Below are 15,964 nucleotides of genomic sequence, written 5' to 3'. Positions count from 1 at the left end.
TAAAGCCTCTGCCTTCGGCTCAGGTCATGATCTCAGGCTCCTGGGATCGTGCCCCGCATCGGGCTCTCTGCTCAGTGGGGAGCCTGGTTCCCTTCCTCTCTCTCTGCCTGCCTCTCTGCCTACTTGTGATCTCTGCCTGTCAAATGAATAAATAAAATCTTAAAAAAAAAATTTTTGAGTCTGGAAAGAAGGGCCCACCATGCTGTCTTCCCAGCCCCCAGAGTCTATACAAACCAAGGTTCCTTGCCTGTGGCTTCTATATTTGAACCAAGTGTATTTGTAGTTCCTCTGCTTGGGCCCTTCTGATATACCTTGTGGGGATTTTGGAGGACAAAAGGAGGAACTCCCTCGGCTGACTCAGCAATGGGACTAGTGACAGTACACTCTGCCCCCTAGTTCCTCCAAGCAAGCAGGCCCTTACTGGCCTCCTGAGAGTTGATCAGTTTACACTGGAGCTGGGCTAGGAAGCTCAGGAGAAAGTGGCCTGTTCGGCAGCCGGTGTGGCCCTTGCCCACTGCAGCCCTCTCCATACTCCTTGACCACTCAGAGGGAGAGCTGGGAACTACTTTCTGCAACATCTAGGCTTGAGGGGAAGAAGCAGCACCAGGATAGGAGCAGCCCATGGGGTCTGGCATTGCAGGAGGCTGTCTGACTCGGGCACAGCACAAAAGCAGGACATGTCACCCAAACTGTCAATCTAATTAAGCACAAGGTAGGGAGACCACAGACATGGGAGTGAAATGTCTAACTCTGAATCCTAGCTCTGCCTCTGGTTGCTTGCTTAATTCTATCTAGGCCACACCAGATAAGCAAAGAGATCCTGATACCCTCTGACCTGTAGATTTGAGGCTGGAAAGGCCCTGTGGGGTTGGTGAGCAGTGTACCTCCCCCAAAACCTTCCAGATCAGATCTAGCTTAGGAATGAACTTGGCTTTGTCCTACCTTCTGTTCCCTAGGCAGCTTTTTTTTAATTTTGTCTTTTCCTGGGCTTGAAAAAATGGCCAAATAAATTGTCAGAGGAATCCTCAAGGGAGCTGACAGAACTGCACTGCCCAAACGGAGGGAAGGAATCAATCGCCCCTCGCTCTTTGGCGGTCCACCAAGAGGGTGCTTTCGGGAACTACTGGTCAAGGCCCTGCAGGGGTTGTAGTGAATGCACCTCAAGCTTCTTTTCCATCTTTAGTTTTAATTACCTCCAAATGCTCTTGCTGTGGTGGGACTGTACCAGGCCAGGGATGAAATCAGCCCCGGAAGTTATTTTAGAGCCCCCCTGAGCCCATTTTTGAGGCAGTAGCGCCCAGAATGTGCTCTTGGTCTTAGACTTTTGTCTCCTCCTGACACAGAGCCAGCTTCCTCTCCATACTCGCCCACGGAAATTCCCAGGCCACCGTTCTGCAGGTATGAAGAAGACCTGCACCTGTCCTTGTCAGCAAAAACGCCTGTTGGGCCCCTGTGGTTCTGACCCCAGACACTGGCAGCCTGCCAGGTTGCTGGGGACAGATCACTCCTCTCCTGGCCAGGACTGTCTGGAAGGCAGAGGTTTGGCTCCACCAACCCCACAGGACCAGCCGTGCCTAAACTTTGCCTTGCCTGTTCCTCACATGGGTCTGTACCTGAAGGAGGTTTCCAGCTGTGCTCCTCACATCTTTTAAGGCCATGTTGGCCTCAGTCTCGCCCCGTAAACAGACCACACTCTATGCTTCACCTGCAGTTTAATAAGAAAATCATTTATGGACTATGTTAAGCAATCTCGGGCAGGGAAAAGAGCGGCACTGGAACTCGGCAGGCCTGGGTTCGTGTGTCACCTCTGCTGCCAACTAGCATTGGCCTTGGGAAAGTCACTGAACTTCCCTGGGGTTCTGTTTCTTCACCTGTGAAATGGGAGGATGGGCAAAATAATCTTCCTTTTCACTCTGCTTCTCAGCTCTGACAAGAGTTTACAAGAGGTTCTGTGTTTTAGAGTTGAGTATTAAACTCCTTACCCACCAGCTCAATATAACTTGTGTTATTCGTTTACTCTTGAGACCATCATGTGACACTAGTCAATGAGACCAGCCTCAGGCAGCACTTGTGACCCTCTAGGAAGATTTTCTTCCTCATCAGACATACTAGAATCTTGGAGGATCACTTAGAATGTATGTCTGTGATGGGGGCCAGGTGTTCGAGTGGATGATTCAGAATGAAGCTCATGCTGGACCCAAAACACCACCAAAGAGCAGGCTGGTCTACACTGTCTGAGGCTGTCCTTTCCCAGTGGGTTCGCGACCCTAACCCAGATGCATGAGGGAAAACAGAGGAACAGAAAGCCCGAGTTATTTCCCCAGAACACTGTACTAGTGGCTAGTCATCTGCATGAAAAAAGCTGGGGACACTTAGGTCCTTTCCAATTTTATGCCCCTCACTGGGGAGGCGGTGGGGAGGCGGGGGCATCATGGTTCAGATCAGGCTCTGAAACCACACAGCCGGGACTGAACCTTGACTCTGCCAGGTTAACCGTGTGAACTTGGACAAGTATTAACCTCAAATTCCTCATCTGCAAAATGAAGATAATAGTTCCTGCCTCACAGGGTCATTCTATGGATTTAGGGAGTTAATTTAGAGCATTTAGAACATTACCTGGTACCCAGGAATCAGTATCTACCTTAGATGCTATTAGGATTATTGCTTGTCCAAAAATGACTACTGGAAATCTGGAGGAATAATTCATTCTTGAGTTCTGTAAGCATGAGAAGAGTGGCATCCTCTTATTTCTGTCTCCTGATGTGCTCTTTTTAAGGGCAGACCACAGCTTAGGTCAGCTCAACAAGCTTCCCTGCACTTCCAGCACCCCTCCCCCACCCCCACCCCAGCAACTTCATGAGCACCTCATGATCCTGGGAGCAGGGGATGTTAAGACTCTCCCTCCCTTCACTGCCTGCCTCCCTGTCCCCCTGCTGGGGCTTCTCCCTGCTGTCATTGCTGACCACCGCACTCCCTCCACCACCAGAAACCTCCTTTTTCCTCTCCTGCTCTGTGGTGCTGGGGCCAGAGCTGAAGAGTGCTCAGGGCAACTTTCTACCAGAGCTTCATCCTCTCTTGGGCATCTGGGTTGGAACTTAAAAGCCTTTTCTCCTTGTCACAACCTTATCTAATGGTGGTTGGGCTCCCTTGGGCACCAGCCCTAAGGTTCCACTTTCCAGGTAGACAAGTTTGTGTAACCTCTCTGTGAAGCAGAAAGTCCACAGGGACGCCGCTGACCAGCCTGTTGGCCCAGGATCTCTCCACGCATAACTGGAGGTCCTGTAATGTTAGCTCCAATCTCAAGAAGCAAAAGCGGCACACAGTTTCTTGGAAGACATCCAAGATGGTCTGCCTCTGAGCCAAAAGAGCAACATGTTGTTCCTCAGACCATGAGTAAGAAATACAAACAAGAGACTCAACCAGCAGCGGTCACAGCCACCAACCAATGATCATGGCAGAACTCAGGAGGTGAAGCCCCATGTGGGTATTTTTAACCATTCCCAGGAATCACTGCCATCACAGGGAACAGCCTCCAAAGCACACACTTACAGTCACATGTGTATGGTGTTTTGTGTGAGACTGCACAAAAAGCCCTTTGGTAGGCTATGCCTCTGCCTTCTAAAAAGCCATGAGGGCTGATGCACAGAAAACTCCGGCAATGGACTTTCCCAGTGAGTTTGGAATTGGTGCTTCCTGGTTATATCTGAAGGGCGCCTTAAAAAGAGTGAGCAAATGATGTATGTGCGTGTGTGTGTGCGTGTGCATCTGCACATACATGCACTCGTGCGTAGCAGATGGCAAGGACAGGTGGTTCAGGGTTATGACTATGTGTGTGCTAATAGAGAATAGGGTCAGTAGAATGGATGTGTACATGCATCTAGTGAGGTAGTGTGACTTTCAGTGACTATAAATAAAACAAGATCTGCTAGGCATACCTGGACAGCATCCAGCTCAAACCCCCTCTCCACAAATAACACTACAAAGAAAACCTCAGGGGAATAGCAAGTGCTTTTTCTTCAGCAAGTATACAATGGGACTCAAGGAGAAAGCTCTCAATGACTTTGCTGAAATAAAATTTGATTTTCTATACTACACATAACCCATATCCTATTTTAACTAAAGGAGAGATGTGACAGACATATATTTCTCTCATTTACTTATCAAATACTTAGTCAAAAGCAGGCAAGGTGAAATTTCAGCATCATCAGAGCTCTGATAGGTTGAAGTGTTAACAACGGCAGTGTTTAGACAGTGCCCGATTTGGAGATGCCGTGTGTCGCGTCACAAGCATTGCGGATGTCCTCCTAGCTGCAAGCTCCCCGTTCCTACAGATTTCTCCACTCTCCTTCACACAGTGTTTTATTATTGTCAAGGCCACATGACTACTGGCAGCCAAGCCGGGAACTGGAATTCAGGTGTGGAGCTCCCAACTTGTGCTCTCTCCACTTTCCCACTCTACTTTTAGCAGAGGACTCAATGAAAAAGGCATTAAATAAATGAGCTGATTGGTATCTGGACTTACCCTGAAAGTGACTTAACTTTCAAGAAGTCACACTGTCCCTGAAGGTTGATGGGCATCTAAATGCAGAGGCAGTGTGAAAGGGAAGGCAGAGCAGAGGGCCATGTGACCTCAGGTGTCAGCAAAGCGGGGCTCCAAGAACTCGGGAATGTTTGCAAATCCTAGTGCTAAGGCTATGATATATAATAAGAGAAAAAGCTGCCAACTTCCCCTGGGGCGCTATTCTCTCTCACTATTCACCAGTCACTGGTTAAAACCTAATGCATCTGCCTACCAAGGTTAGCTCTATAGAAGGCCAACCGTGTACTAGGAACCCAATCAATCCCACCCTAGGATTCTGGCTAGTTGGGGCCAGTAGATTTCTGGCCTTGAGAATGACTCTTCCTTTTGAGTGGTGGAGAGTTCAGGGTCCCTCAGGGCTGGGGCACACACATGAAAACTCAGGGTCTAGAGATTCCCTGCTCTTATCAGACCTCCTGAAGTCTCCAGTAAGCCTGAGCTTGAGAGCCAGACGAACAGAGCTGTGGTCTATGAACCCACTCCACTCCCTTGGACCTTCGGGGCTCTGCACCAGGACACACCACCCCGAGGAACCTACCCTGGCTACATTAGATCAGGACACCAGCCTCAGTCTCTCTTGGGAACTCATGTCCTCTGCCCAGTTTAGCTCCCTCCAGTCAGACATGTCTGCTCACCTCTCTGCTCCGTGGTGTTTTCCCAGTGTGAGGCCCTTGGCATGTTCAGCTATAGAAGTCTGGCAGAAGACACAAACTTATCTTTCAGGGGACTCTGATTGGACAACTCAGCCTCATTCAGGAGACTCTGGTCCTTGGAGGGTATGACTCTGATGGGCTCTTCTTTTTACACAGGACATACCTTTCTGAAGCATCTGAGCCTTTAAAACAGTAACATTATAAAACAGAGTAAAAATTAAGGCAGCTATCAAGGACTCACAGGATTTCTTCCTTTTCAGTTCTAACTTCTGCTGCCCAGACACAATCTTTTTGCCATCTGTGTCAGGTTAGCTCAAAGCACTGTTATTATTCTGGACTACACAATGTTGGCCCGACCTAACCAAATACAAGAAATTCTGCTGATTGATTTAGTTATTCTGTTCATATAAACGAAGCCAGTTGCACAGATGTTTCTGATTAACCAATGTACTGCTGGAGTTATATACAAATAATTTTATAATGAACTCAGCAACTATAAGAACAGAAGTGGAATCTAGTCCCACCTCCCAGAAAAACAAGCAGGAGCAACAGGGAAGGGGCTTTCAGCAAAGCTCCAGGTTTAAATTCCTATCTGCTGTGATTCACTTTTTCCTCTTGCTGTAATCCAGTAGAACTTATAACTAACGCTCTCAAAGAACCTTTGTCTTCAGACTGCTGGACTCGAGAGGGAAACGCAGTTAGCCTTGCAAGCTTAAAGTGCCTTTAACATTTTGCATCTCTGTATTTTAGAAATTACTATTTTTAATAAAATATTTATATTTCCCGAGACAATTTCTTAAATAATATACTTTTAGAAGGAGAAAATTGGAACTGAGAAGTCTGTATTTACTTTATTATAAAGAGAAATCAAGTGTTTCGTTTCATTTCAATACAGGACGATTAAGTTCAGCGAGCCTAGGCTCAAGTTTTTCTCCTCTAGCTCTAGAAGACAAATCTTATGCACTTTGGAAAATGAAGGAAAAGAACAGACATGAATAATTCAAATGAATGTGTTTTTTGGTTTTTTTTTTTAAGAAAAGATAGTGACAAGTGCTCCCTAATGAAATCATTTGAAACAAAACCGGAAAAAGAGATTAGAAAGTTTATACTTCTAACATAAATTATGCTGGCAAGGATATGGGGAAACATATTTTCAGCTAGTGCTAGTGAAACTGACTTACTACAACTTTTGGAAAGTAATACCACTTTGGGGACTCTGAAAGACAAAAATAAAAGCTTCTGTATGTTAACATGTTCAAATTAATGCACATGGATGTTTAGAGAAAAACTTGCTGTAGCACAAAACTTGAAACAACCTGAATGGTTAAATTATGGAATATTAAGCGGCCATGATACAAATGAGTTTACTAGCTTTAATTTTTTTTTAATTTTTAATTTTTTTTAAATGGGTTTTTTAATTTGGAGAGAAAGTCTATGATATTTTGTTATGTTAAAAAGATCTATGGAGGGGCGCCTGGGTGGCTCAGTGGGTTAAAGCCTCTGCCTTCGGCTCAGGTCATGATCCCAGGGCTCCGGGATAGAGCCCCACATCGGGCTCTCGGCTCAGCAGGGAGCCTGCTTCCTCCTCTCTCTCTGCCTGCCTCTCTGCCTACTTGAGATCTCTATCTGTCAAATAAATAAATAAAATCTTTAAAAAAAAGAAAGATCTATGGATCTCAACAAGATAGCTGTACCCCCATGTTCCCAGCAGCATTATGCACAATTGTCAAGCTATAGAAACAAGCTACTTGTCCATTGGCAGGTGAATGGATCACAATGTGGTGTATACACACAATGGAGGATTTATTATTCAGTCAAGAAAAAGGATGTCCTACCATTTGTGACAATAAAGATGGACCTTGAGAGTATTACGCTAAATGAAATAAGTCAGACTAAGAAAGACAAATGCTGTTGTGATCTTGCTTATATGTGGAATCTAAAAAAACCAAACTTGTAGTAACAGAGAGCAGAGTGCTTGTTACCAGGAGCTGGGGGTGGCGGAAATGGGGAGATGATGGTCAAAGGTACAAACTTACAATCAGGTGAGTAAGTTCTGGGCATCTAATGTATAGCTTTGTGATTACAGTTAACAATAGCGGAATTATAGTACCTGAAATTATATACTTGAAATCTTAAATGTTCTTGCCATAAAAGAGAATTGATAGTGTAACATGGTGAAGGTGTTACAGCTATGGTGGTCATCATATTACAAGACACAACTGTATCAAATCAGCACATCGTATCCTAACTCTTACTCAATGTTATATGTCAACTGCATTTCAAAAAAATCTTATGGCCTAATGTGTATGTTTCTCTTTTTAATAGGAAAAAAATGGGCATTTGTATTTGTGTATAGTTACATAAGCAAAAGGAAAGTTGAGGAAGGGCCAGTCCTGAACTGAGAATATTGATGACCTTGAGGAGTTGGAATTCGAGAGCAGTAAGAGAAAAATTAACTTTCTCTTTATATACCTCTACCTTTTTTGTCTTCTTTATAGCAACCACATAATACTCTTATAATCTGAACAAAATGAAAACTGCAATTTAATTATTAAAAAGTGACAGAATCACATTTTCGACAAAAACAAAGAAGCAAAGACTAAATTACAAAGACTGAACATTTGGTCCGGTGGTTCTTCTTAACTCTAGGAGACATACTGTTTCACCACAGCAAAGTAGAGATGATACATACAGAACTTCTATACAGAAAAGAATTTTGTGGTTAAAGTAATACCATAATGGCAATCATATGGTCCTTTAACCAACTGAGAATGTTTTCCCTTTACTTCTCCCAGTTCCTCATCAAAAAAGAGAAAATTAAGGAGGAAAGATGTTTAATTAATGAGGTTCTAACTCCAATATCCTATAAAACGTCACTCAAGATTTGCCTCAATTTTTTTTTTAAAGATTTTATTTATTTATTTATTTGACAGACAGAGATCACAAGTAGGCAGAGAGGCAGGCAGAGAGAGAGGGGGAAGCATGCTCCCTGCTGAGCAGAGAGCCCGATGCGGGGCTCGGCTCGATCCCAGGACCCTGAGATCCTGACCTGAGCCGAAGGCAGCGGCTTAACCCACTGAGCCACCCAGGCGCCCCAAGATTTGCCTCAATTTTAACAATAATCTAATTTCTGAATCTATCTCAAATAAAACGTGAGGGGTTTTTTGTTTGTTATTTTATTTTATTTTTTTAACAGTGCTAAAACTCTAAGGAAAAGAACAGGGTGAGGTTTTACTCACAAAACCATTTTTAAACCAATGCTTTGGGTTATTTCTTAACCCATGCATGGTAAATTCTGGCTCTGGCACATAAGAATAGGCACTGCTTAAAGTAAATTGCTATACTACTTTTTAAAAAGGTTTTAAGAAGCCTTCAACTACTTTGCCTTTTTCAAGGCTCTCCAAAAAGAAATTTCAGTACCAGCTGAAATCTCTTAATGTCCCTCAGCCTGCCTTCTGGGATCTGGGAAAGCATAACGCCTAGTCCTCTCTCATTCTCCCTCCCCACCCCTTTCTCTCTCAAATGCATCACCAGGGTCCTTCCTGAAAGTCCCTCCCTCAGCACGTACATGTGCTGCTTATGACAGGGGCCCATTTTACCCTCTTCTATCTCAGGCTGATCTGACTGTCTCCATTATCTAAATATCCATCCCCATAACACAAGACTACTGTGGTTAAGACACTGATCTGTTTACATTTTCAGAGAAAAAATAGCTAGGGTACATGTTTTCTTAAGATCTTCTCCAATGTCTGAAGGTTCTCTACTTTCAAAATCCATTCTGATTAAAAATAGAACTTCCCTATGACCCTGCAATTGCACTCCTGGGTATTGACCCCAAAGATACAGATGTTGTGAAAAGAAGGGCCATCTGTACCCCAATGTTTATAGCAGCAATGGCCATGGTCGCCAAACTATGGAAAGAACCAAGATGCCCTTCAACGGACGAATGGATAAGGAAGATGTGGTCCATAAACACTATGGAGTATTATGCCTCCATCAGAAAGGATGAATACCCAACTTTTGCAGCAACATGGACGGGACTGGAAGAGATTATGCTGAGTGAAATAAGTCAAGCAGAGAGAGTCAATTATCATATGGTTTCACTTATTTGTGGAGCATAACAAATATCATGGAGGACAAGGGGTGTTAGAGAGGAGAAGGGAGTTGGGGTAAATTGGAAGGGGAGGTGAACCATGAGAGATTATGGACTCTGAAAAACAATCTGAAGGGTTTGAAGTGGTGGGGGGTGGGAGGTTGGGGTACCAGGTGGTGGGTATTATAGAGGGCATGGATAGCATGGAGCACTGGGTGTGGTGAAAAAATAATGAATACTGTTTTTCTGAAAATAAATAAATAAATTTAAAAAACAATCTGTTCTGCTTGGGGGATGGGAGAGTTTCCTGAAATATTACTTGGTAACACGTTCAACATTCCAACACTGCATCACTCTAAGATGTGGCCAGATTTCTCTCTTGGTCCTTCTCAGGCCTAAATGGCTTCAGTCCACAGACATACTCTCCTGCATTTGTCTACAGAAAAAGGCATGGAAGGTTTCAGAAGTGGGCTGGGGATATACGAGTGGTCAAAAATCAAGAAATTTAACCAACTGCCCATTTGGTCTGTGAATGCCAACTAAATGACTATATTTATTCTGTCAGTGAATGATTGGTTGTTTTGACTTGACTCAATGGATTGTTTGGGCATCATTAGCAAGAGCTAACAGGTGAGCTGATGGTCACTGAACTGGCAATACAAACTCTAATGGGTGACTATGGGCAACCAATAATGCACCAGTCATGTTACATATATCTTGCTACAGCAGAATGCTATGCAGCTGTTAAGAATGTAGTAGTAGTGGGGTGCTTGGCTGAAGAGTGTGTGATTCTTGATCTCAGAGTTGTGAGTTCGAGCCCCACATTGGGTGTAGAGATTTGTAAAAATAAAATATTAAAAATAAGAATATAGTATGTCCATGAATTACCAAAAAGTTAAAACAAGGAAAATGCAAACAATATCCATGTAACACAGTCTTAAATATGTTAAGTAGAGAGTGGGAAGTAGAAGACGAATAGGAGAAACATAACCAACTGTGTTTAGTGTTATAATGAGGTAAGGTGTACATATTACACATACTTAAAGTGATCAAGTATTGCTCATGAAAGAAAAATATATATATATTTAAATAATGTAAGCTTATAGAGAACTATATTAAATGGAGTATGTATTGCCTATGTAAGAAAATAGAAAATAAACTTTTAAGTCGTAATAGATTCCACTGGCCCAGGAAACTAGATGGCTCTAAATTTTCCATTTTATTAACCATTTCCTTTCTCTTGCAGACACCTCTTATCTGAGAGACCTATTTATTCCCCAAATACAAAGAAATCTGTGGTAGTTTACAGGGAGGTTGGTATCCTGTACCTTTTAGTCACCTTTTACTAACCACTCGCAAAGTCGATTATTTTTCTTCTTAGCAAGTATTTGTGGCCACGTTGTGGGATTCAACATTAGGTGAAGAAAAGGGGCAGTATGGAGAAGAAATGGCAATGCAAAAGCATACAGCTGGGAATGGAACAGGATAGTGAAGCTGGAACCCAGCACATGCAACATAGTATCTAATCAGTGAAGTTGAAGTTAAGGATCAAAAGTGCAGTTTGGAATCAGAATGGCATAGGTCTGAATACACACTCTGTCACTAGCTGTGTGACCTTGGACAGGTTACCCAACTTCTCTCGGCCTCCGGTTCCACATATCTAAGCAGAACCTACCTCACAGGGTTGTGTAGCTACTGAATGATTCACTTATATGACACATAGTAAACGGTAACATTAACGAAAGCAAGTGGAAAGGGAGGGAGAATGGAAAGAAGGTGGAGAGGAAGAAAGGAAGGAGAGATTTTTTAAAAAGCCAGATTATAGAAAGCTTTGAAGAATTTGATTCCCTTAATAAAACTAAGAGGTAAAAGAAAATTAAAAAGAAGAAAATGTGATACACTGGAAAGATGCCTTGCCAGGAGAGAAAAAATATATCTACAGTAAGTAATGCTAAATAAAATGTTCTACAGCACCACAGCAACATGTTTTTACAATATGAACTATGTTTCCTGAAGTTTCTAAACTGATGAAGATCGTAGGTAATTGTGTCTCCGGTCTATTTTGGCTAAGTTTCTCTTTTACTGAGTATTAGCAAAGCCTACTTTTGACTTCTCAGCAAGTATACGATTGATCTAAAGACTGTAACGCTGAGCATGCTTCCCAGTTTCCTGATCCTGTGCCACAGGAAAACACAAAAGCAGGGGCACCCCCACCGAATGCTCTTACGCCTGTGTTACGCCTGTGACCAAAGCAGCCTGGCCTGGGCAGGCGGTCTCATCCACTGGCCACCCCCACATTGGTGATGGCCCCCATGACTGTCACAAATGCCACTTACTGGTGCCAAGGGGCCACGGCAGAACGTATAGTATGTCTTGTCTTTGCCTTTCTACCCTTTATGTGCCCTGATACCTTCCGCAGAGTAGGCCTGATTGTGTAAGCAGATCACAGGCTGGTCGCCCCCAATTGCTGAGATGCTTCTCTGTGAGAGTCCTCCTTCTCCCGCTGTTAAGAGGATACATGTGGTGACTGGGGTGAAACACTCAAGGACAGACCACTGAGGGATCGTCCTACGCTAATTTCTACTAAAGGCTGTTCCTAAATGTACTCTTTTCTTGCATGTCCATTTGAAAAGACACAACAGTATTTTGTACATACTAACACTGATTAAGAGTAATAGTAATGGCCCATAAATACCAAGCAGCAGCACTGTCCTGGGTAATCCGCTAAGTCATCCACACCCATGACATCATCAGACTCTCACAACAAGCCTGTAGGAAGAGGCAGTTACTCTCATTTTAAAGACCAAGAAACAGAGGTTAAAGAACTTGCAAAAGACAGAAATGGGACGGGAAGCAAGCTCTGCCCAACTCCCTGACCCATGCTTTCACCTGTAGGGGACTCTGCACCTGGTAGCTCATCAGTCTTACCTGGGGGGGGGGGGTCTCAAATAACAGATTTCTGGGGCTCACACAGATTTGCTGAATCAAGGCTTTACAAGCTTCTAGTCATACCCAAAGCTAAGGACCAGTGGACCTCAGTATTAGTCAAAGTGTACAGAAACAGATCAGCATTATTCGACTAACTGATGGTATATGGCGGCTTTGGTGTGACCAGAGTTTTTAAATATTCCAAAGTATTCAAGAGCCAGAATTCTTCTGACCTGACAGTAATCCCTACGGGGTGAGGAACCACCCAAATATTGGGCTGGGTGATACAGTGAGGCTGAGGGAGAAAGTATTCACTTGCGACAGGGAGCCGGAACGGGAACTGTTCCTCACTGAGGCAGTGAAGGAAGAACCAGGGGAACGGGCCTATTTCTCCTCCTATGACTGGCCCTTAGTACACACCTCACAAATATTTGTTAAATGGACAAATGAGTGAAGGACTGACTCCCTCCAGCTGGAAGTAATTTGACTCTCCTCTAAATTCCTTGCATTTGATCTTTATCTTTTTAGCTTCTTTGCCACATTCTGCCTTGCATTCCACTGTTTGAAACCTGTCCTACCTCTACCAGGAGGTAAGCTTTCAGGAGGCAAACTCCCATCTCTTTCTCAGCAATGCCTCCCACTCTGCCACAGCACAGGCACAGCAGTGACCCCTAGCAAGCACCCTCCATCCCAAAAGAGTACCTGGCTGGAGTCCAATGGAGACCTGCTGCACAGATGTGGGTCCTGGCTAATCTCAAGGCCACGCCTACCAACCTTCCAACACTTGGCCTAATTGTGGACTGCTGGGCCACACTGGCAGAGACCTCTGTATGGAAATCATAATGGAATTTGGTGGACTTCATTGAAGCACAGGTTTAAGGAAGACCATGGCTTTGGGAGATAGAATCCTGAATACGAGATACTTAAAGACAAATGCATTATAGTAACAAAAGGTGCTTTTCTTTAGTTTTGTTCTCCTGGTGTACTCTGCGGAAACCATCTATTTTCTAAAATTACAACCATAGTTAGGAACACCCTGAAATATCAGACAGTGACCCAGACTCAGGAATGAACTCTTCCCACAAAAGGAAGCTCAGCCCTGGCCAGCGCCCCTGAGACAGTCAATCTGAAAGATACGAGCAGACGAAATTCTCTTCATTCACCACCGTCCCCCTCAGGCCTTCAGCTCTTTATCAGTCTTTTATCCTGATGCTACGCATTGCATGGTGTCTGGGTAGCCCTCTGATGCTGTGTGCTGTGCTTTTTGCTGTTGTGAACTCCATCACCCCATCTGATCCTCATACCATGTGATGCACAAAAAGCAAATGTTGTCAACCCCATTTCTTGGGTGAGCTAAACGAGTCTCAAGATCTATGATATGCCTAATGACACAAGAAAGTGGTTGAATGCCCGCTAGAGACTTGTCTTAAAAGAAGTGAACGAACAAATGAAGGAAGGCATGAATCTCTCTAGTTCAAAGTAATCTCATTGTAAATGTCCCAGAATTTGATCTTAACTTGCTTATAAATCCCTTTGCTCTACATCACACAAATCCAAAACAATTATTTTGTTTTTTAAATGGGTTCCATGGGGTACCTGGGTGGCTCAATGGGTTAAAGCCTCTGCCTTCGGCTCAGGTCATGATCCCAGGGCTCTAGGATAGAGCCCCACATGGGCCTCTCTGCTCAGCAGGGAGCCTGCTTCCTTCTCTCTGCCTGCCTCTCTGCCTACTTGTGAGCTCTGTCAAATAAATAAATAAAATCTTTTTTAAAAAATAAAAAATAAATGGGCTCCATGCCCAGTGTGGAACCCCTCAGAGGGCTGGACCCCTCAGAGGACTCAGGACCTCAGGATGGTCAGATCAAGACCTGATCCGATACCAAGAGTCTGCCACCCACGTGCCCCACAAACCCAGAAGAGCTTCCCAGGGAGCCAAAGTGATGGCAGGGTTGAGTAGGTCTCAAGATGATGATGGGACTAAAATGATTAATAACACCTGCAGAGTCTTGTCTGCACACTTCCATAACAGGTAATGGGCTCCTACAGATGGAGGGGCAGGATGGCGGGGGAGTGGTTGGGTCCTGAGAAACAGCCTTATGGGGATGACAAGCAGGTAAAGAGGTAAAGATACAAAACACTGGAAGGCAGTAGTCGCTATAGTTATTTTATCTGTTACAAGAAAAGGCATTTTTGAGGAGGAAAAATATGCCAATGACTCAAAGTGAAGCTACAGTACTGTTTTGAAATTGCCTGGGGAAACTGGCAAAAGAAAACCCACCCAGGGTGGGACTGTGTCCCGGGGCTCCGCGGCTGCACTGCCTGGAGTCTGGGGCCATACAGGGCCAGCGACTGGGGGTGAGATCCAGGAACTATCCAGGGGACAGTAGTGACACGTAATTTTCAGAGAAAGGGACTAAGTCCACCCAGTCACTGCTAACAACCTGAGAGGGTTCCCGGAGAACTGAGATAAGGCCAGGAACCCAGGCCCAGGAGGGAATATTCCTCTGGAATAACACAGGACCAGAAGACTAGAGACACAGACACACCCTTTGTTACTCTCCAAGAGTTGAAAGTCTAACTAAGCACCCGTTGAAGATTTGGGTCGCCTCGACTGGGTCAGCCGGTTTCTTTTACGCTTGCAACTTTCTTCAACAGTTCTCTTTTGGAAAGAAAAATGAGTTAGTAGAAAAAGGTAGTGGGAATGAGGCTGAAATGAGGCTGCCCGGAAAGTTCGGTAAAGGCCCCGGGGTTGGCGGGGAGCGCTGACAGGGGTTGGAAGTGCCTGTAAAGTCAATGACCACATCTAACGCGCGCCGTCTACACCGACCACAGAGCAGCCTCAGTCTGCAGGCGGGAGCCTAGTCGCGGGATGGGTTCGATTCCTCCGGCGAAGAAGGCGAGGCGGTTCCTGGGCATGAACTGGCCCGGGGATGCCCAAAAGCACCCCGAGCCGGGGGGCGTAGATGCGGCTCCAGCACATACCAACTCAGCCCCTGCCTGGGGAACTACGGCGGCAATGGGTCCCGCGGGCGGCCCCGGGGTCGCCGGAGCCCAGGCGGGAGGCGGCCGAGCCCGGAGCCCAGCAGTCCGCGGCCCCTTCCTCCCCACTCCGCCCCTCCCGAGGCCGCGCGCCCGCGCCCACCGCCCGCCGCCGACGCAGCCCGGACCTCCCCGGGCGCCCCCGCCCGCTGCCGCGCGGCGCTCCCCACCCCGCCGTCCAGCCCTGCCCCTCCCCGGCGTCCCCGGCGGCCGCGGGGGTCTCCCCGGGCGCCGCCCCGAGCCCCCGGGGCCCCGGTCGGTCCGAGGCGGCGGTGGCGGCGTGTCCCTTACCGCGCAGCGGCTCCGGGCGGCTCCAGGGCCCCGCGGCGCGCCGGGCATTTTTTTCTGGGAAACTTCTCCCGGGTCTGCAGGGCTGAGCCTGCCGGGCAGGAAAAGCGCTCAGCGCCGGGAGGCTGCGACCATCCGGGAACTTCGCGGAGATGTAAACCCTCCCCCTCGGCTCCCCGTCCCCCCCCCCACCCCGCCCCTGCGGCCCCGCCACATGTGGACGCGCCGCGAGGCCGCCGCCGGCCCTTCGCCCTCTCCTCCGGGCGCCGCGCCCGCCCCGCCTGCCCGCCTGCGAGGCTCTGCGCCCCGCCGCCTCGGGTCCCCAAGAGCCGCGTGGCGAGAGTGCAGAGCGGGGGGCCGGGGCTCGTGGGTTCCTCCGTGCCC

General features: G+C 46.2%; 1 protein-coding gene across 2 annotated transcripts in view; it reads right to left on the bottom strand.

Annotated features, from left to right (window-relative positions):
* The window catches only part of WIPF1 (WAS/WASL interacting protein family member 1), a 115,389-nt gene extending 99,674 nt beyond the window's left edge, over positions 1-15,715 (bottom strand). The window contains exon 1 of one of the 2 annotated variants that reach the window (XM_045066880.1): positions 15,584-15,715. The gene's annotated coding sequence lies outside the window, so the exon portion shown is untranslated. The remainder of the gene's footprint in view (positions 1-15,583) is intronic. The other variant, XM_045066881.1, reaches the window with a different exon arrangement.
* Positions 15,716-15,964: the final 249 nt, after the last annotated feature.

Source organism: Mustela putorius, unplaced genomic scaffold (assembly GCF_011764305.1).
Source record: "Mustela putorius furo isolate JIRA1106 unplaced genomic scaffold, ASM1176430v1.1 tig00003869_pilon_pilon_pilon, whole genome shotgun sequence".
NCBI lineage: Eukaryota > Metazoa > Chordata > Mammalia > Carnivora > Mustelidae > Mustela > Mustela putorius.
Note: the sequence above shows the minus strand (reverse complement) of the source record. Positions and strands in the feature narration are given on the sequence as shown.